General features: G+C 45.3%; 1 protein-coding gene and 1 non-coding gene across 2 annotated transcripts in view; both read right to left on the bottom strand.

Annotated features, from left to right (window-relative positions):
• The window catches only part of SUSD4 (sushi domain containing 4), a 182,320-nt gene that overhangs the window by 152,836 nt on the left and 2,253 nt on the right, over nt 1-27,231 (bottom strand). The gene's annotated exons all lie outside the window — the stretch shown is intronic.
• On the bottom strand, nt 15,557-15,629 carry TRNAK-UUU (transfer RNA lysine (anticodon UUU)). Its single transcript has one exon. It is a non-coding gene; the product is annotated as a tRNA-Lys (tRNA).

Here is a 27,231-nt window from a genome sequence, read left to right as displayed (position 1 = left end):
CTGGAAATACCTCATCTGATGCAATCCTAGGATCACATTTGCCTTTTTTCACTTCCACATCATGTTGGCAGCTCATCGTCATCTTCTAATTGACTAATACATCCAGATCTTTAGGATCTTGTGTTGTTTCCAACTGAAAACTCCCCCACCTTGTAGCTGAAATTCTTTTTATTCACCCCTAAGGGCATAATCTTGTACTTTGTATTATTGAATTTTGTTCCGTTTCTGTTACTCCTGTCCTCAAGGTCATCAAATTCTTCCAGTGTAATATTCCCGCCCTCCACTGCATTGGTTTGCCTCCCAATTTATTTTCTGTCAAAATATGTACAACTAAATCTCATGGCCCAGGGCACACATCACTTGATAAATAGAATAGCCAGAGCCACTGGGATCCAGTTAAGTGAATGCATCCGATGAAGTGAGCTGTAGCTCACGAAAGCTTATGCTCAAATAAATTTGTTAGTCTCTAAGGTGCCACAAGTCCTCCTTTTCTAGTTGAGTGAATGTTGCTTTTAAAACAAGATTATTGCAGACATCTAAACACAGGGATAGTTGAGTGATGAGCAATGGTATTTCATTCCTTTTCACTGCAGAAAAACCCAGCCTATCACTCAGTAATATACTTTACTTTGCACTCATATAATAAACTTGCGTTTTCTTTAGTGAAGTCCCTAAACAGCAGGCAAACACAACTCAATTGAACAGACTCTGCTGAATCATAAAGATCCTAAACCTGAACAGGCAGAAATCTAATTATCCCCTGGCCCTCACCACAGATCAAGTCTCTCTGGGTAAAGGTTGATGAGCATGACTAAATGAATACAGAAATCTTTGCTATTCCGATACCTCTAGCTAGTTGCTGCCCAGGGGAGCAAATAATGGACCCGAGCTGCATATTTTACACAGTCTCCGGTGATTTCATAGGAAACAGAGGTGATCCTAATAAGTGGCCATTATATATTGCAGCACCACACAGCTTGTCTACTTTAGTCCAGAAACTTGTAACTACCTGGAAGGATGTATTTTAAAATATCACATCTGTATAACAGTGCATTCTAAGGTCATCTAACCAATGCCCAAGGTAAGTCGAGTTACCACAGCTGTTCAGTGGGAGCTGATCCTTCGAGGAGCTGAGTGCCTTCTAGCAGCAGTCCACTGCTGATATTCACTCTTGCCCCTTCCTGACATTGCTCCCTGTTCAGGAGAGAGGCACCTTCCAGTCTGGGGGCTGACATGGAACTAAAACCTCAGGGGCAGGATTGGCTCCAGCTATTTGTTTCCAACTCCCTCTGCCAGGTAATTTGGAACAGAGGCATTAACCTAGGAAAGTGTTAAAATTCTCAAACCCAAAATCCTGTTGTTGGTGCATCTTGAAAATGTGGACAAAGGCAGCTTTAAGTCAACGTTATGCTTCCTGATCTAGGGGCTGTCTGGCCACTCTGCCCCTCCCTGGCTTTGTGTAAAGTAGAGAAGCCTCAGAACTGCTCTTTATTACACCAGCTGCCCATGACCCCACAGGGCTGTTTGCAGCTGGGGATCACTGTGGCACAGAAATGACCTGGACATGCTCCTGTTTCCTTGGGACCCACCACCTCTACTGATGGCCCGGAAGGGAGTGGTGTAGGGGCTATTACAGGTAGTCTGTACCACCTGGGGTTTCCCCTGTGCATGGGAACTGCTCCACCTGCAGCTAAATTGGCTTTGAGGATGCTTTGTGCTGCTAGCAGCACAAAGCAGCCATGCTGGAACCAGGGATCTAGGCCTCCGACACTGTTTTGCCTCTTTGTGGACCACCCACTAACTTGGGCATGTCAGAGTAATTGCAATAATCCCTAAAAAACACATTCACTTCAGTGTATGCTGCAGCTGCCAGACTGCTCTGATCCAGCGGGGCCTGAAAAACTGAGAAGTAACTGTACATACTGTGTGAAAGTACAAAGAAGGGCAGCAGTTGTGCTACAGAAACACATCTGTATCCAGAGATAATTATGTGGGATGAGGCAGGACAACATGGGGTCAACCTAGTCTGCTCCTCCTCTCCAGCCCATCTACGACAGCCATATCAACCTCAGCTAAAGTGTCAGTTCCCTCTCATCCCCAAACAAGAACCCTGGGACAACCTACTAATTGTATACCATGCACGCCCATGGAAATACTCTAGTGTGCTGCTTTGGAAGGCTCCTGAGCATATGGGAATTCACAAATCAGATGCCAGAGGAGATCAAGGGATACAAAAACTTGCCTGAAGGTCACCAGTGCAAAGATCAGTAGGATCCGAGTTGAAAATCATTACCCAGTTACAGTAGCTTGGGCTCCCTTTGTTAGATGAACTTCTTGTTCTGGCCCCAGTTCCTCCATGCCGCCAAGATCCCATGGTTATGGGTGCTTTAGAAATGGAAAGGATAGGTGGCCATAACAAGACCCCACTCACTTCAGTGGGGCTCTCAGTAGATGCAGGGGTTTACCTGCACAGAGTAACTTGAAGGATTGGAGCCTAAGAAGACAGTAACACAAGGATGGGGGTGGGAGGAGGAGTGGAGAAACATATAATGAAAGGGATTTCCCTCTTCCTCCTACACCAAGCTCCCGTATGGTCAGCAGCTTTTATTAGTTGGTTAATTTCATAGGAGCATCCTGGGGGAAGTGGGTCTGGTGAAGGTATCTGAAGGATTTTATGGAGAGGGCATTCCAAGTGTAAAATATGGTGTGGAAAGAAGTGAGATAATGGTTGAGGAAGAAGCAGACAAACAAGACATCAAGGCTGGAATATTCAGATAAAAATCTAATGAAAAAACACTCAGCTCCAGACAAAGGCAACAGCTGGCACACAGGCCGCTGTATAGGATTACCCAGGAGATCTAGGATGCCTATCATTTCACCAAGGTTGCTAGACCTTTCACAGCATCCTGGCTCCTAAAGGTCAGTGACCATTTGTTAAATTTCACTGCACATCCATCTGTCACTCCTTGTCTCCCAAGCCTTGCCTCCCAGAGGAACAAGAAGCAGTAGATATTTTCAGGGTAGACAGGCCCTAGCTGTGACATTCAGGATTCCAAACACTCTAAAGTCTGGAGATGGGGGGGGTGTTTGGATTGGTGGTTTGGTTTGGCCCAGCCCATTACAGAGAAAGGGACCCTTAGTGAAATTCAGATGTAGGTCCAGACTCTGACCTGTGATTGGGTGTTGGGGGCCTGTGGAAACTGACTCTGCTACTAAAAGTGATTGCCACATGAGTAATGACCAAGGATAACTGAGGGAGAACAGGTTTCAGAGTAACAGCCATGTTAGTCTGTATTCGCAAAAAGAAAAGGAGTACTTGTGGCACCTGAGAGACTAGCCAATTTATTTGAGCATAAGCTTTCGTGAGCTACAGCTCCCTTCATCGGATGCATACTGTGGAAAATACAGAAGATGTTTTTATACACACAGACCATGAAAAAATGGGTGTTTATCACTACAAAAGGTTCTCTCTCCTCCCACCCCACTCTCCTGCTGGTAATAGCTTATCTAAAGTGATCACTCTCCTTACAATGTGTATGATAATCAAGGTGGGCCATTTCCAGCACAAATCCAGGGTTTAATAAGAACGTCTGAGGAACAGTGGAGGGGGGGAAAGGAATAAACAAGGGGAAATAGGTTACTTTTTATAATGAATCAACCATTCCCAGTCTCTATTCAAACCTAAGTTAATTGTATCCAATTTGCAAATTAATTCCAATTCAGCAGTCTCTCGTTGGAGTCTGTTTTCGAAGTTTTTTTTGTTCAAGGATAGTCACTTTGAGATCAGAAATCGAGTGACCAGAGAGACTGAAGTGTTCTCCGACTGGTTTATGAATGTTATAATTCTTGACATCTGATTTCTGTCCATTTATTCTTTTACGTAGAGACTGTCCAGTTTGACCAATGTACATGGCAGAGGCACATTGCTGGCACATGATGGCATGTATCACATTGGTAGATGTGCAGGTGAACGAGCCTCTGATAGTGTGGCTGATGTTATTAGGCCCTGTGATGGTGTCCCCTGAATAGATATGTGGGCACAGTTGGCAATGGGCTTTGTTGCAAGGATAGGTTCCTGGGTTAGTGGTTCTGTTGTGTGGTATGTGGTTGTTGGTGAGTATTCGCTTCAGGCTGGGGGGCTGTCTGTAGGCAAGGACTGGCCTGTCTCCCAAAATTTGTGAGAGTCCTTCAGGATAGGTTGTACATCCTTGATAATGTGTTGGAGTGGTTTTAGTTGGGGGCTGAATTGGAATTAATTTGCAAATTGGATACAATTAACTTAGGCTTGAATAGGGACTGGTTGATTCATTATAAAAAGTAACCTATTTCCCCTTGTTTATTCCTTCCCCCCCCCCCCCCCCCCACTGTTCCTCAGACGTTCTTGTTAAACCCTGGATTTGTGCTGGAAATGGCCCACCTTGATTATTATACACATTGTAAGGAGAGTGATCACTTTAGATAAGCTATTACCAGCAGGAGAGTGGGGTGGGGGGAGAGAAAACCTTTTGTAGTGATGAACACCCATTTTTTCATGGTTTGTGTGTATAAAAACATCTTCTGTATTTTCCACAGTATGCAGCCGATGAAGTGAGCGGTAGCTCACGAAAGCTTATGCTCAGATAAATTGGTTAGTCTCTAAGGTGCCACAAGTACTCCTGTTCTTTTTGAGGGAGAACAGAGGATCCCCTGGGGTGGGTTGTCTGAGATGAGAAGCTGAGTCACTCCATGTGGTGATGTCCCTGGCCCTCTTGACAATCACTAAATTTCTCCAGCTAATTTCTCCCTGGCCAGCAAAATGGCTAGAGCCACTCTTCCTCCTGCACTGGAATCTGAGCCAGTGTTAGAACTTCCTCTGTGACCACAAGCCAGTTTCTGAACCTCTGAGCCTCAGATCCCTCATTTGTAAGACTGAGTAGAGGTGCCGTGTGGATTAGTTGTAGAGTGGTAGTGCTCCAGAGGCTATTTTAGTCCATACCTCAGGACTAAAATAGCCTCTGGAGCACTCCAACTCTTCACACAGACACAGGTCAATGGCTAGTAGATATGAATAGGGGTGGATCAGTGTGAGCCCCCATCACCTCTACAAAGAGGCAACAGCTCTGCCATGTTCCTGACATGACACCTCACCCCATGCAGCAGAACCACAGTGCGTCTAGCCGGACGAGTATCTGTGTACTGGCAGGAGAGGGGAGAATTTAGGCTGAATGCAGAAAAATCCAGGTCTTTCACTGTTTTGTACAACATCTCAGCACTAGTTCTGTCTGGTAAGAGATCTCAGGATGAGAATATTCCATATATCATCTCACCAAGAACGAACTATAGTATCTAAACAAAATTTGTAGGTCTTTAGGTGATCAGATGGGCAGGGAGTAATTTCAGGAGAAGAGAGTTAGTTAGTTCAGAGTAAACCTAGCAGGGGTCTAATTACTCAGACTGCTGATAGCCAGTTGTTTCTAGAGCACAACTATAGGGCATTACAAAGCTAAGAAAAACAGTCCCCATAACACTCCAGCACATGGGCTGTTGTCACAAAAACACACTGAATTGTAACAACAACAAGCAGCAATTTCTGACCAGGACTTGCAGTGATAACATGAGGAGGCATGTGCCAGCAGGCTATGCTGCACCAAAGATTCTCAGTAAGGAAGAGGCTAGTAGCCCATTCACCCTGGAATTGCCTTCCCTACAGAGTCCAGCTGCCCCTCTCCACAGCCCAACCATCATGAAAGCTAGATCAAGTCAGAACTAACACTGGCCTTTTCCTTTCCCCTTCTTCTCTCTGGCAGCAAAGATGCTGTAGCATATATAACTGGAAAACTAATGTCTCTGTTTTATATTGAATTTTAAAAGTTTTAAGAACTCTGCCTGCCCTTTTGTTCTCAGAGGCACTGCAGCCTGGTACAGAAGAGGCGTGCGTGCACACACAGCTCTCATAACGATTTTACTAGTTATTGGTTTCCTAAATCTAAAACCACCAACGAAACAAATATCTCGCCATTCAGACTGAAAGTATATAGTTGTTCTTTGTGTAGGAAGAGATGTCTAGAGCAAATTCCCTGTTCAGCTCCGACTTCAGTGTGCTGTAAGAGGTGGATCTTATTTCAGCATCTGCATTTTACTAGAGTTGCCTGTGATTTTCAGAGTGACTTCAAATTAAAATTACTACTGTATGTGATCAATGTGAAGGGGAATTAGTCATTGTACTGCAGCCACTTTGGTTATTTTCAGGGATTTCTGTGAGTGTTGTTTTATAGTCTAGGTGAGGTAGGAGTGTTTTCTGCAGGTTGCAAAATTTAGGGGCAAATGTATCCACCCTTACTCATACAGAGTTCCCTAGAGTTCAGAGGGAAGCTTGCCTGAGTAAGGACTGTTGCATTGTGTCCTGATTAGCAAGTGTAAATGGCAGATGAGCGGGACTCGGAGTAAATATGCAGCTATACAACCATTTCCATTAGCAAACATTGGTTTTATAAGGCCAAATCCTGCTCTTAGCTACACCATTGGAGTCAGTGGTTTTACATGGAGTGTAAAAGAGCAGAATTTAGTCCATATATCAAACATTAAGAAATGGGTTTCATGTAACTCAAACAGAACACACTGAATAATTTACATATCATTTGCATAAAGTTTAGGACTACTCAAGCCCTAAAGAAGAGCTCTCAGTAACTTGAAAGCTTGTTTCTCTCACCAACAGAAGTTGGTTCAAAAAAAGATATTATCTCACCCACCTTATCTCTCTCTCTCCTCTCAACGCTGGCAAGTCAAACCTGTGATCTAGACACAGTACCATGTATGGACTGGACTGCAGCTGCTGCATGCAGTAATGCCCCGCTGAGCCTGTCCATTCCTTTCTTTCAATCAGACAGTCTACAAAAATTTACAGGAATCCTATGGTTTGAATCCTGATATTCCCATTCCATCATACAGTGCTGATGGTTCACAAGAGTGGAGCAGATGGACATAACAGGAGAAAAGCTTTTCGATTTAGAAATAAGAAAGTAAGCCCCACAGTTTATAGTTTCAGGTGTTACAGTGTGAAATAAAATATGAAGCTTTGAAGGCCTTGAAATATTGCTTTAAAGTGCCAGAGATGATTGCTGCATCACACAGAGACCATTGTTTAACACATTAAATCTGAGCCAAGAACATTCATACAAAGTGACACTGTTAAGTAATTTATAGAGGAAGAACTGCTTCCCTGTGAAGATGCCAGCATGAGGTATGTGCACCACTTACATCCGGACCTAGTTAAACCCTAGTTGTATAGGCCTTGAGCTGATCTTTTGGATAAAGATACTGCTTAAAGTGGGGGGGGGGGCAGAATTTGCAAAGGGATTACAGACCCAGCAAAAAACAAAAAGCAGGGTTGCTGAAGGGCACGATTTAAGCACGGTCTTACCAAAACTGCTGCTCTCAGATTATGATCGATCCTACTTTTTTCAGATCACTTGAAGCACAACATAAGGGTGAATTGCATTCATATTTTATATTGAAACTGTTTAAATCCAGTGTATTTAGAGAGAGCATCCCATACTTTACGGGTGATAGGAATGGAGCCACAGTTTGCAAATAGCCCCTGCTTTATAATGGGCCTGCCCAGAACCCCAGATCCAAACAACTAGCACTTTGGAGTGTTCAAACTATGGATGCAAGTTGCAGCTTGAGCCCACCTCCAATATAATTAGACACTGGGCTACTGAGACTCAGACTTTCTTTGTATCTTGTCTGGTTACTCCTACTCCCAAATGTGACACAGAGGTCATTGGTACTGGCCAGCAAAGTGCTCACCAAGAACTAAGTAAGTTCATGGAGGATAGATCTATCAATGGCTATTAGGCAGGATGGTCAGGGGTGGTGTCCCTAGCCTCTGTTTGCCAGAAGCTGGGAATGGGCAACAGGGGATGGATCACTTGATGATTACCTGTTCCATTCATTCCCTCTGGGGCACCTGGCATTGGCCACTGTCGGAAGACAGGATACTGCGCTAGATGGACCTTTGGTCTGACCCAGTATGGCCATTCTTATGTTCTTAACAAAGAACTCCTGTCTTAGACCGGACAAACTCACTATACCTACTACCACTTTCATGGTTTTTATCCATGAAGGGTAGCATGTGAGGTCTCTACTGAAAGCTTGTAACTTATCAATACTCAGTCATTGTGAGATGTGTGAATAGGTAATATTTAAGGAATATTGTGACTATATTGGAAATTATGCCTTATGGTCTTGGAGTAAAAGGGTCACCTGACTCATATGTCTTGGTGAGTAGAGGGAGTGGTCATCCCTTCCTGGTTAGCTAGTGATGAAATGCAAGGTTCAGAACAGCCAATGGAAAAAATCACCAAAGACAACTGCAAACAATCAAAACCACTTGGAAATAAAAAGGAACATTATAACAGATGAGAGATTTGCCCTGTTTGTGAATAAAGACAAACGACTGATTCAGTCCATCACAAAAGACACTCTGCATCCATTTGCTGAGAAGCCAGCTTGTTGAGCAGGGGAGTTTCCCTAAAGATTGGATCCTGGTTCCCGTGAAGCCAGCCAGCTCTGCAACAGAGCAAACTTTGGGGGAAAACCTACTTTATTAGAGAGGAAAGGGTAACGATTGATAAAGTGTAGGCTGTAGTTCATTTTATTATTTTGTTCTGTATTGTAACCATTTGCTTCCATCACTTTCTCCTGTTTCTAATTGAATCTCTAGTCTTTCTTAAATAGATTCTTTTATTATAAGTGCTCAGAGTACTATACACTATACAGGAACAGTGAATGAAGGTAAAACTGGGGCACACTGCTCCTTTGGGGGCAGAGTATCTGGGATTTCAGTGAGTAGCAGTGTCAGGGGCTGGACAACAGAGTGGAATGCTTCAGGGGAACACTAGGACTGGGAGGCACTTCTTGTTAACCTGCTGGGCAAAGACAGGACTGGCATTGCCCAGAGGAGAGTGCCTAACAAGCCGGTGGCGTCAGGGAGCAAACACCAAACTAACACAAGCAAGACTCCCTCATGCTGGGGACAGGAGAGAAGGTTACACGCAGTCCTGGCTACCTCAAGAACCATCCTACAAGGTCAGGGTTATTGCTACATATTGTAGCAAGTCTGGACATTGGAGACTGTTCTTTGGCCTCCCTTCACAAAAGGTGTTTGGCATGTGGTATTTTCACTGAAAATCCTTGCAGGTTTGGACAGTGCAGCCTTATTGCACCCTCTGAAGTGAAGATAGAAGTACCTGAATTTGATGGCGAGAATGACTGAGAGAGCAAATTACCTTCTCTACTCCATCCTCCCCCTTCTCCTCTGCGTCCTCCCTCCTCACCAAAGGGCTGCTGCTAAAGGTCTCTGCCTCTCCCACTGCTCCACCCACGTCACTTTGAGCCCCTTCATTGGCGTCCTCATTTCTTACTTGAAGAATTCAAGAGCCTCATGCTTACTTTCAGAGGCCCTACATAGACTTTGTCACTGCCATGTTTTTCCTCTTATTCCCTCCCACTGTCACGTTTCTCCTCTTATTCCCTCCAACTCTCTTGCTACATTGCACCCAGTTCTCCCTCCTTACCGCTTGCTCTTTGCATTAGTCTTCCATCCATTCTCAGCAATGACGCCTTCATTCATACGTTTGCTTCCCCCTATGCCTGGGACTATCTCCCACTTTTCTGTCAAGCACCTCCGAATCTTCCTTTTCTGTCAAGCTGCTTCCCAGCCAGAAATCCTTCCTGTCTCAATCACCTCACTCTTGGGGCCCAGCTCTCCACCACGCTAAACCTAGGGGTGTCATTTGCATCAATGCAATTTGGGTGTGAAATATTAACCAGTCAGAATGCTGGCTTTTTACACTTTCTGTGCAATGATGTAAGTGACTGCATGAGGTGCGGAGTAATGGAGAATCAAGCCCCTCAGCGTCCTCACAGCTGTTGTCCTGTCTTGTATAGATTTGATTGTAAGATCCTGGGGGCAGAGAGACCATGTGACACAGCACTAGATCAATCAAAGGATTTTCATTTCTCATCCCCAGCATGCGAACAGTTAAAACAGACATGCTGCACCCAGTCTTGCTCTGAGGGGGATTTTTTTTGGTTCTTTTTTTAAATGAGATTTCCACAGTTGGAGCATTCTGTGCACACCATGAACCAAATCCTCCTGCTGCTGCTTGCAGCCCCATTGAACTCAGGAGGGGGTTGCACCACTATAGTAGAAGAGAATGTGACCTCTTTCTTTCTGGGACTAGTGTTCCCAGCAGCTACTTAGCCACAGATTAACCTTTCCAGGTCAAATACAGGTCCAAAGCACCTGTCCAGCTCATAAGCTTTTAACGGAATGCTTCTCTGCTTGGCCTCTTTTTTTAAATTCTCTAAGAACATGAATGTGAACATGACAACAAGCATTTAACAAGCCATGCAAACTCTGCCCTCATTAGTCTGAATATGGGAGAAGCAGCAGCTACATGCTGAGTGGCTGCTGATTAACATGAACTTAAGAATGTAGGGCTGGTTGCCAGCTAAAGGATCCCTTCAACCAAGCACAAATTAAGTGCACAGCATGTGAGAGAGTTCAGGCGTATTGCAGTAATGAGTCCCCCTGGACTTTTCAATTTGGATTTCTCATGAAATATCTGATCTGAGTCTAAATTTTGAACACCCCAAAATCTGGAGGTGCTTGGGCTTGGGATTTTTGTTTAGCCCATTATAAAACAATAGGGGTCATTTACAAAATTTGGATCCAATCTGGCTTCAGATTTTGAACCCCAGCCCCACTCAGAGTTTGGGGGCATCAAGTTCTAGGATATGGCTCCATCTCTATACTTCATAAAGCTTGTGAGATGCTGTGAAAAATCCATTTCTATTGCCTTGTCCCAACATCTTCCAGGGTAAGAAGTAGAAGACTTGGACCTTGATTCCAAGAGAATCTTTTTCTTATCAGTGTTGCCTCTCTCCTCTTCTGCAGCAAAGTAAAGATAAAGGAGTAAGCTGAGAGGTGCAGTCCTAATGCCAAGATTTTGAAAAGTAATTAGTAATTTTGGGTGACCAGCTGGAGACATGTTAAAGGGGCCTGATTTTCAGACATTGCTCAGTATTCACCCTCTTGAAATCAGACCTATTTAAATACTATGCAATATCTGAAAATCAGATTCCTTTCAGATGTCTCCAGCTGGTCACCCAAAAATCACTAGTTACTTTTGAAAAGATCTTTTCCTAAGCCCATAAGAACCAGTAAATATGTGGATGAATACTGTAAGTCTGCTCTTAGCTACTATGACAACAGGTGTCTAAGATCCTAGATATAATATGCGAGATAGAAACAGAGGGATAAAGACACATAGGCAAAGACAAAAAAAATTTAGAACTGGAACCAGGTCCAATTTCTTCAAAGCATTAAGGTTTTGGTTTTGGCCCATCTCTTGCTCTGGATGATCATTTTTAGGCTTGTATCCTGACAAGGTTTCTTGATTGTAACTAAGTATTATGCATGGTTCTGGTATGCAATTCCCAGTGTTCCAAGGAACGACAGAAGAACCATTTGCAGTCATTGTGGATGTCACCTCTGTGTTTGCTGGAAACTAGGCATTGCACCATGGCTCTTGGAAAGGACATCTCTAACAGAAGCCTAATTTATTGAGTTGGGCAACATTCTTCCCTATATTGGCTAAGAATTAATTTCATTAAATATTTTAGAAGACTGAAATGATGATCACTATGACTAGGTCTCTGAAAGATTCTGGTCCAAGACCTAATAATTCTGGGTCATTGTTTCTTTGCAGTTAAACTGGGCCAATATCATGAAATTGTCATGCCTTGATGAGAAAGAGTAGACTTCTCCCCCTCCCCCGCCCGGGGTTAACATTTTGTTCCTTTTGCTGGGGGAAGGAATAAAACTGCTAGCCCAACCAAAACAAGATGGATTGAGTCTAGCTGAAAGGGATGAAGTGCCCATTTTACAGATGGGGGAAATGGAGGCAGAGAGAAATTACGTGACTTGCTCAAGATCACACCAGAATTCTGAGGCAGAGGAGGGCCACATAGAAATAATGGGACAAATTCTGACCTGATATATGCAGGTGGGACTCTGACATCAGTGGAATTAAAACTGCTTATGCCAGGTCTGAAATGGGCTCATTATGTCAAGAATACTTTGGCTGCCTCTTTTTATTGGCAAAGACATTGCTTGAAAAAAGAACAATTACTGTGACCTTAAACAGGGTGCTGTACTTTAGGACACTGAAGTAGCTATTTCTTTAAGGAATTCAATTCCTGATTGTTATTCCTTACACTTTCCCCTCTCTCTTCAGTTTTTTCCACTGCCATTTATTCATTAGACTCCCCTTCTCTGCACTACAAAAACGTCTCCCAGGAATAATGCTCTCATGCTATGGTCCTCTGGGGTTTAGGAGCACAAGTCTGCACTAATCTCACCACAATTACCTCTCCATATTACAAGATACAAGTCCAGTCACTCTTTTTAGACAAGCTCATGAGGTCTCAGAGGGTGAATACAGCCCTTTGTACAAAGCCATTTAAATAACCAGTTCTTCCTACTGTGTATTGTTTTGTTTGCAACTAGGTTGTCATAATCTGTCTGGTACATGAGGCATTGGGACCTATCACAGACCTTTCCAGAATACCAATCCCTTTAGGAATGAATGTGGCTAGCTAGAGCTATTTCTACACAGTAGTCCAACCCCTGGCACTTATACACAGTGTAGCTTTACAGGGGAAAAAACCCCAAAGAAATGGGACATTTCTAAAGAGCTTTGAGTTCTTCTGATTCAGAGCACTATACATCTGCAAAGTATTATTAGATTACTTGCTTCCCATTATAGGCCTCCAATCGAGAGGAAGCTATTGCATAGCACTATACTTTTCAAATTCTTCACAAGACCATTGAGACCTGCATCCAGATCCAAGCTACATGACTCTCACGTATTTAATCACCACTGTGCATCCATTACATCCTAGGCGGATTATCAAAGGCATGGGAAGAATTCCATCTGCAGAGAGAGTAAGAACATTTGTACCATTCAGTTTAGGGAGGAGATGAGCAATGACAAGGTTTCCTGCCCGCTTCCCCCCCGCCCGCCCTTCTGTGGAGTGAATGACTGCCCGAGATCAAGCTTAAAATCTGTGTGTCTCATTCATGGCTGCCCTGAAGCCCCTTTCCACCAGCCACAAAGCATCAGCCCTCTGCTGAATTCCTCGTGCAAAGGAAACCTTTTGTGCAGGAGCCATTCCAGGAATGTGTTGGGAATTGGAGGGGAGTAGTGAGATCTGTGACCCTGGCATCTCTACATCTCAACTATTATGCAGATGCATAAAGCCCATGGGACCTTGTCAGTGGGGGCACAAATTAAGGCAGCTCTGAGGACTTCTCTATCTTCTGCCAGGGACTGAACTGGTCTGAGCCGCCCCAGAATCTGGGTGACATTTGTGACATAGGCTTAAGTACCTGCGAATTCACCCTGGCCTGCTGTAGAGTTCTCCTAGCCTAGCCACGGTGCCACATAACTTGAGGGCTGCGATGAAAGTACAGCACCTTGGAAATCCTCCTCCAACCTTATTTCACAGCACTACCACTATAAGAGTCTTTATTACAGCACGTGGGTTTAGCCAGCCCTGGAACGCCTCCCTGTCTGTGCCTCGCAACTAAGATAACACAGAGACGTGAAATGTGACAGTTAATGGGAAGTCTAAGAGGTGCCTTGCCTGGAGAAGGCCAGTCATACCATAAAGGTCCAGTATCTATACTTCCTATTGCCATAGACGGCATCATGCATCTCTCAATTATGTGTGTCTGTGTAAGGCACACAAGTTTCTGTACTTGGTCTGGGCAATAAAGGTAGAGTAATTTAATTCAAGTGGAACATGCGACTACCTTTACATATTGTAACTAGCCCTTGCACCTTTCAACTCTTTTAGCTGTCTCCATGCCCACACTGACCACAAACAGTTTTCCTCTGGGGAGGGATTGCACCCCAAGTCCATAACTCACTCCTGCTTCCTTCCACTTACCTTGAAGTCAGTTTAAATCTCTGAGCACTGGGTGATTACCCAATGCAGTAGTCAGTCTAGATTGCTTTAAATAGAAGCAAATCTTATTGAAGTCAATAAAAAAAATCATTAGGTCAGCATTATTTCAAATAGACCCCTCCTAAGCCAACAGTGGTAAAACTATTGCTAGGTGGGCAATAAGCTTATGTTCCTAAGCATGAAAATGTTACCTATGGAAGGACACAAATGGTTCCCCTACCCCCACCTCAAGAATCCCACCATGTGTGTCTCCTCCAGAGCCAATGTGTTTCACAAGCTCCACTGCTCCCCTGCTTATCTTAGGAGGGCCTGTCTACACTAGGAAAAGGACGACGAGTGTCAGCACCAGGTTTTCCTGGGCCACCTCAAGGGAGTGGTGTTAACCATGTGAAGGGAGAAAACCACCTTCAACACGGTTCCAGGGAATATCGGGTGAAATTTCCAAAAAAAAAAAAAAAAAAAGAAACCACTCACCATCAACCCCAAACTCCTTCCTCAGTTCCCTTCCTTTTATCACTCTCTAGAGTCCACTCTCACATGTCACTTTTCCTCTCTCATAGTTGCTCTCCTGTCCTACAACATATGATCCTGATCCTGTGCCCACTGAAGTCTTGGCCATTAGTTTATGTGGAATGAGGATGGGGCCTATTGGTATTCTCCCTGATAGCATTCGATTCCTTTGTAAGCCACTCAGGCAGAGTATTAGTGCAGAGCAGGGTAACTAAATATCTTATTCTTTTACCTCCATATCCTATACTTGGCTTCTCACCCTTTGCAGTCCACTTTACAAACTAATGAAGTTATGTTTCTCCTCCCCCTGCACACCTCTCAAATCCACTCTCCCTGCTTCCCATCTGTATAGCCATGCTTTTGTTTCTCATACAGAGAAACCACACCTACTCTTTACAACCCTGCAGAAACCCAATTCCTTTTGCATCTCATCAGCCCAGCAGTGTGTTTGTTTTGCAAGTAACATGCTGACAGAGCACCAATTTCATTTGCAAAGAAAAGGTCCTTTTGGGAAGAAGCATGCCTAATCAAAGAATTCTTGAATCTGTAAAAGAGGCCGAACACTTTGCTATGACCCTTCGTAACCATTCTGGGTTTCCCCCCTATTTCTGTTCAACTATTGTGCCAACATTCTGCCTCTTCATAATTTGCATTTATAAAGTGTTTCCAAACATCATAACTCTCTGCACTTCCATGGCACCTCCCAAGGATCATAGAAGATCAGGGTTGGAAGGGACCTCAGGAGGTCATCTAGTCCAACCCCCTGCTCAAAGCAGGGCCAATTCCTAACTAAATCATCCCTGCCAGGGCTTGGACCTTAAAAACCTCAAAGGAAGGAGATTCAACCACCTCTCTAGGTAACACATTCCAGTGTTTCACCACCCTCCTAGTGAAAAAGTTTTTCCTAATATCCAACCTAAACCTCCCCCACTGCAACTTGAGACCATTGCTCCTCATTCTGTCAGATGTCAAGGAGGGTACAGAAGAACTGCCTTTTGAAGCTCTTGGGGGGAATACAATCCCCCCATACCTGACCAGGGACTTGAATCCCGGACCCTCAAATTAAAAGTCTGATGTTCTACCAACTGAGCTAGCCAGGTACACTACCAGGTACACATCACAGCACACTTTACAAACATTAAGTCATTTAACCTCACAACTTAGTGAGAAACAAGAACTACCAGGATATTTTCAAAACTTTCAGCCAGCAGAGTGAGGAGGCGCAGTTGCTCTCATCACTAGAATCAGAGAGGCTGTAGGACTAGTAGCTGGAACCCATCAATAAAAGATTCAAGAGGCCTGGGGCGAGATTCTAAGCTGTACTACTTCAAGGGATGGGGGAGTAGTGCAGGGGGAGGAGGGCTACGGTGGCTTTAAACCATTGCATTAAACCTGCATTGCTCCAGGGCCTAAGCAGACTTCCCTGCCACAAGCATAACTGATATGTTATGCGACCTGTTATGGCAATCTGTTCTTGGCTGTCCTGGGGCAGCAGTGCTGCCCAGAATCTCTACATCACATTTCCCTCCCCCCGCCCCCCCCCCAGCACACCCCTTCCATCCCCAGCCTCATCCCCAAGATGCCCCTGCTCCTGGGACTTATGAGGGGTTTTCAGAAGCCAGCCACAGGAAGTTCTAGCACCAGAGAACTTCAACCTGGGTCAGATCTGGGGCTTTTAGAGCCCCTTTATGTCACTCCGACTCCTTTACCAGGTGTACAGGGGACCAAAGCAGAGATTCCCATGGCTCTAGTCCTGACCCAGACACAGACTTGCTGTGCAACCTTGAGAAAGTTACTTCACCTCTCCATTTCAATTTCCATGTATGTAAAATGGGAGCAATGAGAATTGCCCAGTTTGTAAAGCATGTGGAGATATTTAAATGTTAAGTGCTATAAAACAGCTAAACAGTAGTACCATTATCTTCTTCACCCACTCCAGGCCTTTTTCAGGTTGCCCTATACACCTGGAACAGCCTCCCAATTAATGTGTCCTAAGCTCTCCTCCCTCTTCCTTGCTCTGTTTTATGTACTCTTGAAAACTGAACACGTGCATGAATTCCAGCTATTATCTGTATTAGAGCCATGCCTAGAGGCCACTTTGGATATAGTACGGGCCATGCATGTAGGAAGAGACAGTCCCTGTTCTGCAGAGCTTACAAACTAAAAAAAGACAAGAAAGGGAAGAGCGGGTGAAAGGGAATATTATTATTGCCATTTTACTGAGGGGGGCCCACAGATTAAGGCCCAGATTTGACTGTCAATGGGATTGTCTCTTAAGTGACTAAATCCCTTTTGAAAGAGAGACTGAGGCTCCTGAATCAGTTAAGTGTAGAAACTCTGAGAGCAGGGACACCTAAATAGCTTTAAAAATCTGGGCCTAAGTGACCTGGCCAGACTCACATACGAAGCCTGTGCAAAGAGGAGAACTGAACCTAAACCTCCTCACTGCTACATCTCGACACCTAGTCTAGTGCCTTAACTCCAAGGCCATCTTTCTCTTCATGACCATATGCTGGTCTATATAGTGCATTGAGCACTAGTGTTCTCACTCAGGCCTTTAAGACTTGTGAGCTCTTGAGAGAGGGATCTCGTTAGGCACAGTTCCTATCATATGGCACTAATAATCTCCCACTAAACCCTCCAATAAGCACAACACCCAAAACGTTTTGCTCTTTAGCAGCATTCCCTCTCCCCCAATCAGCTCAGTAGCCATATGTGAACCTATAGCCCCACTCAAATATCAGAGGCTCTCTGCTGTAGCAGGGACAGTATCAGCTGCTTCAGTAACGCTTGCTGCAGCATGGAGTCATCATTTCAGTGTCCATTCTAGAACCCCATTCTAGTAACAACTCTACTTCCAGCTTAGCAGAGGGCTGTCAATATGGATGTTTGAGGAGAAACCAAGAACAAGTTTGAGGACCCCAGCTGCGAAGACTGGATCCAGCCTGGAATTTTTTCTATGCTGGGAGTCTCAGCTCTTCAGATTTGGCATTTTGATTTGCCTAATTAGAGACAAGAACCAAGCATAAAGTTTGGGTCCAGGCCCTTGAATCTAGGGTGTTTGTATCCAGAGTCTTGGGCCCAGATCTAGTTGCAATGTGTCAAGTCTGCTTCCCCCACCTCATTTCCTCCCACCTCTGATAAATCCCATGGGCTGCTTGGAAAAGCCCATCTATAAATGGTTTTATAGAAATCATAGAACTGGAAGGGACCTCGAGAGATCATCTAGTCCAGTCCTCTGCTCTTGTGGCAGGACTAAGCATTATCTAGACCATTCCTGACAGGTGTTTGTCTAACCTGTTCTTAAAAATGTCCAATGATGGAGATTCTACAACCTCCCAAGGCAATTTATTCCAGTGCTTAACTACCCTGACAGTTGGGATTTTTTTTCCTAATGTCCAACCTAGACTTCCCTTGCTGCAATTTAAGCCCATTGCTTCCTGTCCTATCCTCAGAAGTTAAGAAAAACAATTTTTCTTCCTCATTCTAACCTTTTACAAACTTGAAAACGTATCATGTCCCCTCTCAATCTTCTCTTTTCCAGACTAAACAAAACCAATTTTTTCAATCTTCCCTCATAGGTCATGTTTTCTAGACCTTTAACGATGCCGCTCTTCTCTGGACTCTCTCCAATCTGTCCACATCCTTCCTGAAATGTGGTGCCCAGAACTGGACACAATACTCCAGTTGAGGCCTAATCAGCGCAGAGGAGAGAGGAAGAATTACTTCTCATGTCTTGCTTACAACACTCCTACTAGAACAGCCCAGAAGGATGTTCACTTTTTTTTTTTTGCAACAGCATTACACTGTTGACTCATATTTAGCTTGTGGTCCATTATGACCCCCAGACCTCTTTCCGCAGTACTCCTTCCTAGGCAGTCATTTCCCCATTTTTTGGGTGTGCAACTGATTAGTCTACTTAGGAACGAACACTTTCCATTTGTCCTTATTGAATTTCATCCTATATACTTCAGACCATTTCTCCAGACATTCTGAATTTTAATCCTATCCTCCAAAGGACTTGCAACCCCTCCCAGCTTGGTATCGTCCGCAAACTTTCATGTACTCTCTATGCCATTATCTAAACCATTGATGAATAGAACTGGACCCAGAACTGATCCCTGCAGGACCCCACTCTATATGCCCTTTCAGCATGACTGTGATAACACTGATAACTACTCTCTGGGAACAGTTTTCCCACCAGTTTTGCACCCACCTTATAGTAGCTCTATCTAGGTTGCATTTCCCTAGTTTGTTTATGGGAAGGTCATGTGAGACAGTATCAAAGGCTTTGCTAAAGTTTATTAAAGTAGCTGGAGTTCAAGCTGCATCTTTGTGGACAAGGTCTTTTTTCCCCCTCCCCTCCCCTGCTGGCTCAGTGTTTAACACCTTCCCACCTCCCAAAAGGACAGAGAGGGAGGACAAGAAAGTAGGGCTCAGTTAGGCAGGACAGACTCCCTAGGAGAATATCCAAAAGGGAAATGTTGCCCTCTGTAACAGCTGAAGTGGAGAGGAGACCGTTCAAGCACATCAGGTCAGGCGTTTATCTCAGCAATATTGCAAGTTCTACAGCAGCTCCCAGCGAGAAAAGCGGAAGCATTGCTTGCAGCCAGAGCAGTGCTTGCACCATATAGCCGCAGGGTAAAAGAACAAATCTGAAAGCATCCTTTAGAACATGCCTGTGCTCAGCAGTTTCTCACTATTGTTTAGAGCAGAGGTGCCCAGCCTTGAACAGCTGCTGGGCCATATCATTGCTGAACGTGCTTGCAGAGAGACACAGAGTCGTTGCAGTAAGGTGTTCTGACTCTGCATCACCTTGACTCAATGTTATAATCTACTGATGCAACAGTAACGAAGCCATCACCCAGCAGAACTGGAATACCAAGCTGAGGTTGTTTGGGACCCTCTGAAACTCCAGTCAGTACATTTCTTCTCTGCCTCTTGTTCCCTTCAAGGATGCATATGGTAAGGCATTGCTCCCCTCCACCCCTCTTCTTGGATGGAAGCCTTAGCCAGAGGCCGTCCAATTTGCTCTGCATTCTCACATATTTAAGGGAGCTCTGCAGTGACTGGTGTCCTGGTCTTCTTCTGGGCAGAGTGAGAAGAGTTCTGATCAGACCTATGGATGCTATGATAGCCACATTTAGGGTCTTGGACAGTCACATGTGACTCTATAGCTCTGAAGTAGAAATGGTGGATTTAGAGTTAACTTGCCATTTGCAGCACACTGGTGGGGGATGGCATGGCGCCTTCCAAGATCTGCTTTTGCTACTTCGTTTCCACCCCTTTAGACCACTTCCAGCCTCAGCACTGTGGCCTCCTCCCTCTGGAGCCATTCTTCCCCCCAGCACGCATGGGCTGCTCAGACATGATTAAAGAGACCCCAGACTTCTCACAGGGGCTGAGTCCACCTACCCATAGAATAGGGATGTAGCAAACTCTGGAGTTGTATTTGGATTATGCTGCCTCTAAATCATCCTTCAGACCTCTAGATAAACTGGCATCATTGCCTAGATTTCAGCCAGTTTGCAGAGGTGCCAGGGTTTTAAATTCTCTCCACTCTGGGCAGTAGATACTGCACTTTGCAGCGTGACACGGTGGTACGATATGCACGGACTCAGTGTTCATCCATTTCCTACCCTAGTTATATGCTGCACGTCTGCAAGCTGGCACAAGGTTAGAACTACTGTATTCAACCCTGACATGATCATCTACAAGGAGTAAAGAGTCAACCAGAGCTAATCTTACTAGGGTGCAATATAATTAATTTCAAATTACTTATTTAGTGAAGTTGTAATGATCAATGTTGTGTTATCTCCCCAGATGACAGGCCTATTAGTTTTCTGCTGCCTCAGGGTGCGAGACAGAAGAGGACTGTAGTTAAATAGCAGGTATGTGTAAGCCAAATGTGACATATTAATAGTGTCTACCTCTCTCCCTACTTCTTTGTTATTTGCTCACTTGGCTTCTGCCCCCTACAGAAAAAATGACTGAGCTGACCTTTGATCACCAGTAAATTATTACCAGCTGTGAACAGTATTAATCAGTTTCAGCTGCTGAAACACAGTAAAAGACATTTGCAACTGCTCGGAATGCCATTAAAATTATACCAAACCCAGTCTTTTGAGGTCTGGGTCAGAGTCCACTCAGTGTGTAATAAACAAGCAAGCAAGCGAGTAAGCGACTTCCTAAGAAGTTGTGAGTGTATGAAATGCTGGACTTGTAGGGCTCAAGTCACTGATTAGGATACTTCTGTTTATTTTCCAGGATAAACATTTTGCCATCATCACATTCAGATGTGTATAGGGACAGATCCAGAGCTTTTACTTAGGGCCTGGATATGCCATGAGCACCTTCCTCACATGGATCTTCCCCTCCCCCTGCAAAGGAAAGGGAGGAAAGCTGTTTCTGCAACAGTGGCTCTCTGTACTCTGTATTAGCTTTCTGCTGAGCTGCTCCACCCTGCAGTTTTCCAGGAAGTTCCACTGGGTAGGCATTGGCTAGGAAGCTCCCGGCAGGACAGCTACAGTGGACGGGAACTGCCAAGGAGCTGGGAGATGGTGCCACAGCAAAGGAGACAAAGGGCTGGACTCCTGCTCCCTGAAGTCTGCTGGGGTTGTGTGCTGAATCCATTTTCTTCCTCAGGGTGTGGTGCGGAGTGCTTCCCCCTGTGGCATACATCCTCTGGGACCTCTCATGTGGGGTTCTACAACCCTCCACCTCATTGACAAGGAGAGCGGTCACCAGTTCACCCTGGGGCGTTACTCAGGCCCTACTCCTGTTGACTTCTAATGGTGGCCTGACTCGAATACAATCTCTCAAACTGAATTACGCCTTCTGTGGAGAAGCCCATTCTGAACAATCCTGATTTTAGGCGCCATTCTCAACAGCAGTCTGGGGTTATTGCCTCATTCAGCTGAATGAGGCAATTATTTCCCCAGAAGCCCCATCAGTATCATGGCTCATTGCCCTTTAGCCCAATCGCCATTCTGAGCCAGGCTGTGCACTGAATTATCCATGTACTGTAATCGCTCTAGTTATCCACTTTTACATCCAAGCAAAATGCTTCTCTCTCTCATCTAGCCCCACAACAACCTTGCTAAGAAGGCCTAAAAGTGTGCTTCTATTCTGAAGTGGGAAAATGGCACCATCTAACCTAGCAGATCAGCTGCTTGTATTCAAGCCCTATAGCTGACTCTAGTGACAAAAGTCCACTTTTGCTGCTTTTTACTCCTATGAGCCCTGCAGGGCCAGCCCAGCTAAGCAACAGTGAGTCACCATCTATCCCTTCTAGCAGCAGAATCATTTAATAAGCTCCAAATCATTTGCATTGAAGGTGTCCCTGAGGGGAAGTCACCAAGCCTCTCACCTCCAGAGTACCTCCTGTGCCTGGGTTTGGTGTTGCCAGGCTTTTTCTGGTCAAGCACCGCCTGTGGTCATTCTGGTGTCAAGTGTTGTACATGGCCTAGCCCTCACGCCAAGTCACCACTCAGTCCATGCCCCCTGCTGGAGATTAACAGAGAGGTCCAGAAAATAAACTCAAAATCTAACAACTTCCAGGCCTGGCTCTCAGTCTCTGACATTTGTCATTCTTGGCTTTTTATTCTTGACATTCATGCTTCCCCTCCTGGTCTCGGGAGAGGCAGGGGAAGACCAGGGGTGAAAGTAACTTAAAGGACTTACCGGTACGCTGGAGTCCTGAGCAAGGGGCGGGGCCTCAACTGAAAGAGGCAGGGCCTTTAAATTCCCAGGCCCTTTAAATTGAGATTTAAAGGGCTTGGGGCTCCACTGCGGTAGCGGTGGCCAGAGCCCTGGGCCCTTTAAATCACCACCAGAGCCCTGCTGCTGGAGCCAGGGGGTAGCAGCGGCGGCCAGGAGCCCTGGGGATCCGGCGGCGATTTAAAGGGCCTGGGGCTCCACTGTGGTAGTGGTGGCCAGAGCCCCAGGCCACCTCTGCTACCCCGGGGCTCCAGCGGTGATTTAAAAGGCCTGGGGCTCCAGCCACTGACGGGAGCCCTGGGCCCTTTAAACCGTGGGCCTGGGGAAGCTGCCCCCTGCCAGTATGGTCGACTGTGTACCGGCTCTTGCCGGTATGCCGTACTAGTCCACTTTCACCTCTGGGGAAGACCCACCTTCTCCTCTGGCTTCCAACCCAGAGACCCTGTTTAGGTGGCTAAGACCTGTTCTGTCAATGCCTCAGCATTTTCCCTGGGCTGCTCTGTGACAGGCTGGATCACAGAAACCCCCTTGGGGACTGCCACCTGATGTGCTGAGACTACCCCTGAGCCTGTTTCCCTGGCAGCTTAGGACTTAGTGCCCTGCCTTGCTTGAGCCAGACACGCTTATCTACTGCAAACCCAGACCCAAGTCTGAACCATGTCCCCCAACAGCTGCAGGCTTAACTGAAAAAAAAAAAAAAGCTCAAGAAGTATTCTTGTCTAACACTCAGATGCCCAGCTCCCAATGGGGGCCAAACCCCAAATAAAGCCATTTTAAAGCTTACACAGAGTAAACTCAAATTGTCTGCCCTCTATAACATGAATAGAGAGGTATGCACAGCTGTTTGCCCCCCAGGTATTAATATATACTCTGGGTTAATTAATAGGTTAAAAAAAGTGATTACAGATGAAGCCTCACCCTCAGATGTTCCAGTAACCTTCTTTTACAGACTAGTCTCCTTCTAGTCCAGGTCCAGCAATCACCCCGAGCTTACTGTCATTTGTTCCAGTTTCTTTCAGGTATCCTTTGCGGGGTGGAGAGGGTCTCTTAAGGCAGCTGAAGACAAAAATGGAGGGGTCTCCCAAGGCTTTATATAGTTTCTCCTTGTGGGTCTAAACCCTTCCCTCTACCTCTGCAGAATTACAGCAACAAAATGGAGTATTGGAGTCACATGGGCAAGTCACATGTCCATGCATGACTCAGAACTTTACAGGCCAAGCCACATAGCCAGGAAAGCTCAGATGTGGATTGGCATCTATCAAGGTCTACTGTCAGCTTAAGTGCCCAATCAAGAAACACTTAACTTGTACATTCCTCTCTAAAGAAGCTGACCAAATGCCTTACTAAGGCTACTTTAAACAAAAAAACACCACACACACCAAGCAAGTACACAGCCAATATTCATAATTTCAAATACAAAAACGATAAATGCATACTAATAGGATGAATAGATTCAGTAGATCATAACCCTTTACGTAGACGTCACATGGCATATGTAGCATAAAACATATTCCAGTTATGTCATATTTACATTCATAAGCATATTTCCATAAAGCCTTATGGGGTGCAACATCACACACTCTTACCTTTATCTCACTCACTAATATCGTCATAAGATCTGCAGGGTCCGATTCCTCACCCACCTTGACTTTGGTCGTTCCCCACAGCATTTCCTGGGGCCAGCTACAGAGGTTTCCTAAAAGCTGACCTTGGCTCTTCCCTGCAGCAGTGGGATTGTACTGCTACCATTTTCTCTGCCCCTTCCCTTAGATCAGTCCTTCTCTCTCTCCTTTGAGCAGAAGCTCCCTCTGAGCCCTCTCTCTGGGACTGGTTACACCTGACAGTCACTCTGCCTTAGGGTAGCCAATATTACCCTCCTCCTCCCAACAGGAGTTCCCCTTCAGCCCTCTCTCTGGAGCTGGGGTTCAGATCTCTGGCCTCTTGCCTTAGAGGAGTCACCTGCAAGGCTTCACCAGCTTCCTTCAACTGTCCCCCATTCCCAATTAGCTTTCCAATCTGGAGAGTTCAGCAGGCCAGCCTTCTGGCAGCGTCTGCCTGCCATGAGGGAGGAGGAAGGCAGCCTTATGCTGCACAGCTTCGCCCAACGGGTTGGGCAAGGGGGGAGCCTTGCCCTGCCTCCTCTGTAAGGTTTCAGGCCTTAAAAGGTAGTCTCCAGATTCCTTCCCCAATTCCCATTCATTCCACGGACCCTTAGGTTTCTATATATTTCTACTGGCCCTTTAAGGGTTCAGAAGAGTCCAAGCCAGATGGTAGGGTGGGCTGACCACTAGGTACTATTGCTATCAATGGCACACTACCCCATCTCAGGGTATAATGTGAAGACAATGGGATTGCACAGGTGTAACTCATGGCCTAATTTACCTGGTGGATCCTTTATTAATGGTGATGGAGAAAAACCCAGCCTTGCTCTCAGATACCAGGATGTGTTTGCAGCGCTGGTAGCGATAAAGTTAATACATCCTTTTACTTGCAAACTGAGCACATTTCATATGGATATCATGAGAAGCAACAAATGTGGGACCCCACCATGCTGTTGTTACAGATTCACTTTAAGAGCAGAACTTCATTTTTTCCATCAATGTTTGGGAGGCTCGTTCTTTCCATCTGAGGGCGTGAAAATCATTCTTTGCTTTTCATTTGTATTATAGTAGCACCTAGAGGCTCCTCCCAAACTCAGGGCCCCATTGGGCTAGACACTGTAGAAATACATCATAAGAGACCATCCCTGCCTACAGTTTAAATAGACAAGACACACTGGGAAGAAAGGAAGTATTATCTCCATCTCACATATAGGGAATGGAGTGAAGTTCTGGAACAGCCTTACAGAGGGAGCAGTGTGGGGACAAGAAACCTAACTAGTTTCAAGACTAAACCTTGATAAGTTTATGGAGCGGGTGGTATGATGAGATGGTCCATGTGCCACACTAGGCAATCTGTGACTGCTGTTACCAAATATTTCCAATAGCTGCAGATGGGACACTGGATGGGGAGGCTCTGAGTTACTACAGAGAATTCTTTCCCAGGCGTCTGGCTGGTAGGTCTTGCCCACATTTGCAGGGTCTAACTGATTGCCATATTTGGGGTCAGGAAGGAATTTATCCCCAGGGCAGATTGGCAAAGAGACCCTGGGGAGGTTGCGCCTTCAACTGCCTGGGGCATGGGTCATTTGCTGGTTTGAACTAGAGCAGTGGTTCTCAAAGTTTTGTACTGGTGACCCCTTTCACATAGCAAGCCTCTGAATACAACCCCCCTTGTAAATCAAAAACACATATTTAACACCATTATAAATGCTGGAGGCAAAGCAGGGTTTGGAGTGGAGACTGATAGCTCATGACCCCCCGCCCCCATGTAATAACCTCATGACTCCAAGGGGATTCAACCAATTTGAGAACCCCTGAACTAGAGTAAATGGTAGAGTCTCTGTAACATTAAGTCTTTAAAACAAGATTTGCAGACTTCAGTAACACAGCCAGACATTATGGGCCTATCACAGGAGTGGGTGTGAGGTTCTGTGGCCTGTGATGTGCAGGAAGTCAGACCAGATGATCATGATGGTCCCTTCTGGCCTTAAAGTCTATCAGGCATAGAGAGATGACATGCCAAAGGACACGCACCAGGAGTTTGTGACACAGCTGGGAATTGAACCCAGAGCTCTACAAATCCAAGTCCAATGCCCAACTATACAACAATCCTTCCTGTTTCCCATCCATGCTGTTAGAATGGTATACTAGGACCTAATGCATTCTCATCAGCACCATATAGAAGGAGACATACAGGGCAAACAATAATAAGTGGTTTTGGGGGCTCAGATGGAGCCTGCTACCATTTCACACACGTTATTATCATCCTGTACAGAAGGCAATTCCAAGCTTTTATTGCTTGTGCAGTACCCCTGGCTGTAGCACCTGGGGCACATCACATTCAATTTGAAAGCAAACACATCTAACAAATACGAGTCACTAAAATAGATGATGCAAATAAACATTCACACTGAAGCCAGGCCTTGCGGTGACAAGACCATCATTAAGGGGCAGAATGAAAGGTAAGCCTAGGACCAAAACCTGAACAACCACCATCTTGAATAAATACATGGTTAAAGCAAAAGGGCTTTGTTCCTTTGGGTGCCCAGCCACTCTCCCATTCTGGACTGAGCTCTATTGGGATCTGTATTTAAAATTCCAAAGGGCTTTTGTTCATTCCACATTAATGTTCTTAGCTAAAGTCTTTTATAAGTAGGCGCATCGCTATCTAAAGACAGGTGCACTCTAGGGAAGGGATTGTTAGAATGATCTGGGAACTATAGTCATCAGGGGACCTGGAGCTTACATAAAGGGATTCTTTGTGTGCCGAGCTCTTTGAGGGCATATCTGAGGAAGAAGTCAGAAACTCATTGAGTTTTGTCACAATTGGAAGAGGCTGGGGTTACGTGAAGCACTTGTTAATATATCTTAGTGTCCGTGGCCCCACACATTGTAAATTGTAGATGTTTTTCCTGTTGTGCAGTGGTTGCTACTGATCAGGCATCTTTTAGCCAGTGCAGTAATTGCCCTGAACTGTGCTTTGTGAATTCCTTTAACAATCTCCACTGCTATGCACATCCAGAAACAAAGAGCAAACTTATGTCCTTTCCACTTTGAATGGCTTTTATTTTAAATGAAGGAAAAGCAGCAAAAGGAAGGAGGAAGACAAGTAAGTCTCCATGAGAGAACATGGTATGTCTCTCTCCTGTAACATGCTGCATCCACTCTGCCCAACAAGCAGAGCCCTGCGCGGATACAAAATTTATGTCCGCAGATGCAGCTATCCACAGATATAAAGTGGATTTGCAGTAGCCAGTGCCCAGCCCACCTGGGGCCACAGCTGGGGGTGGGTGTGGAGCCCCAGGTGTGGGGTCAGCGGCCGGAACCCTGCATGCAGGACTAGCAGCTGGGCAGGACCCCAGGGCTGGCAGTGGAAACCCCA

This window comes from Lepidochelys kempii, chromosome 3 (assembly GCF_965140285.1).
Source record: "Lepidochelys kempii isolate rLepKem1 chromosome 3, rLepKem1.hap1, whole genome shotgun sequence".
In the NCBI taxonomy this organism is placed as follows: Eukaryota; Metazoa; Chordata; order Testudines; family Cheloniidae; genus Lepidochelys; species Lepidochelys kempii.
This window is presented reverse-complemented; position numbering and strand designations above follow the sequence as displayed.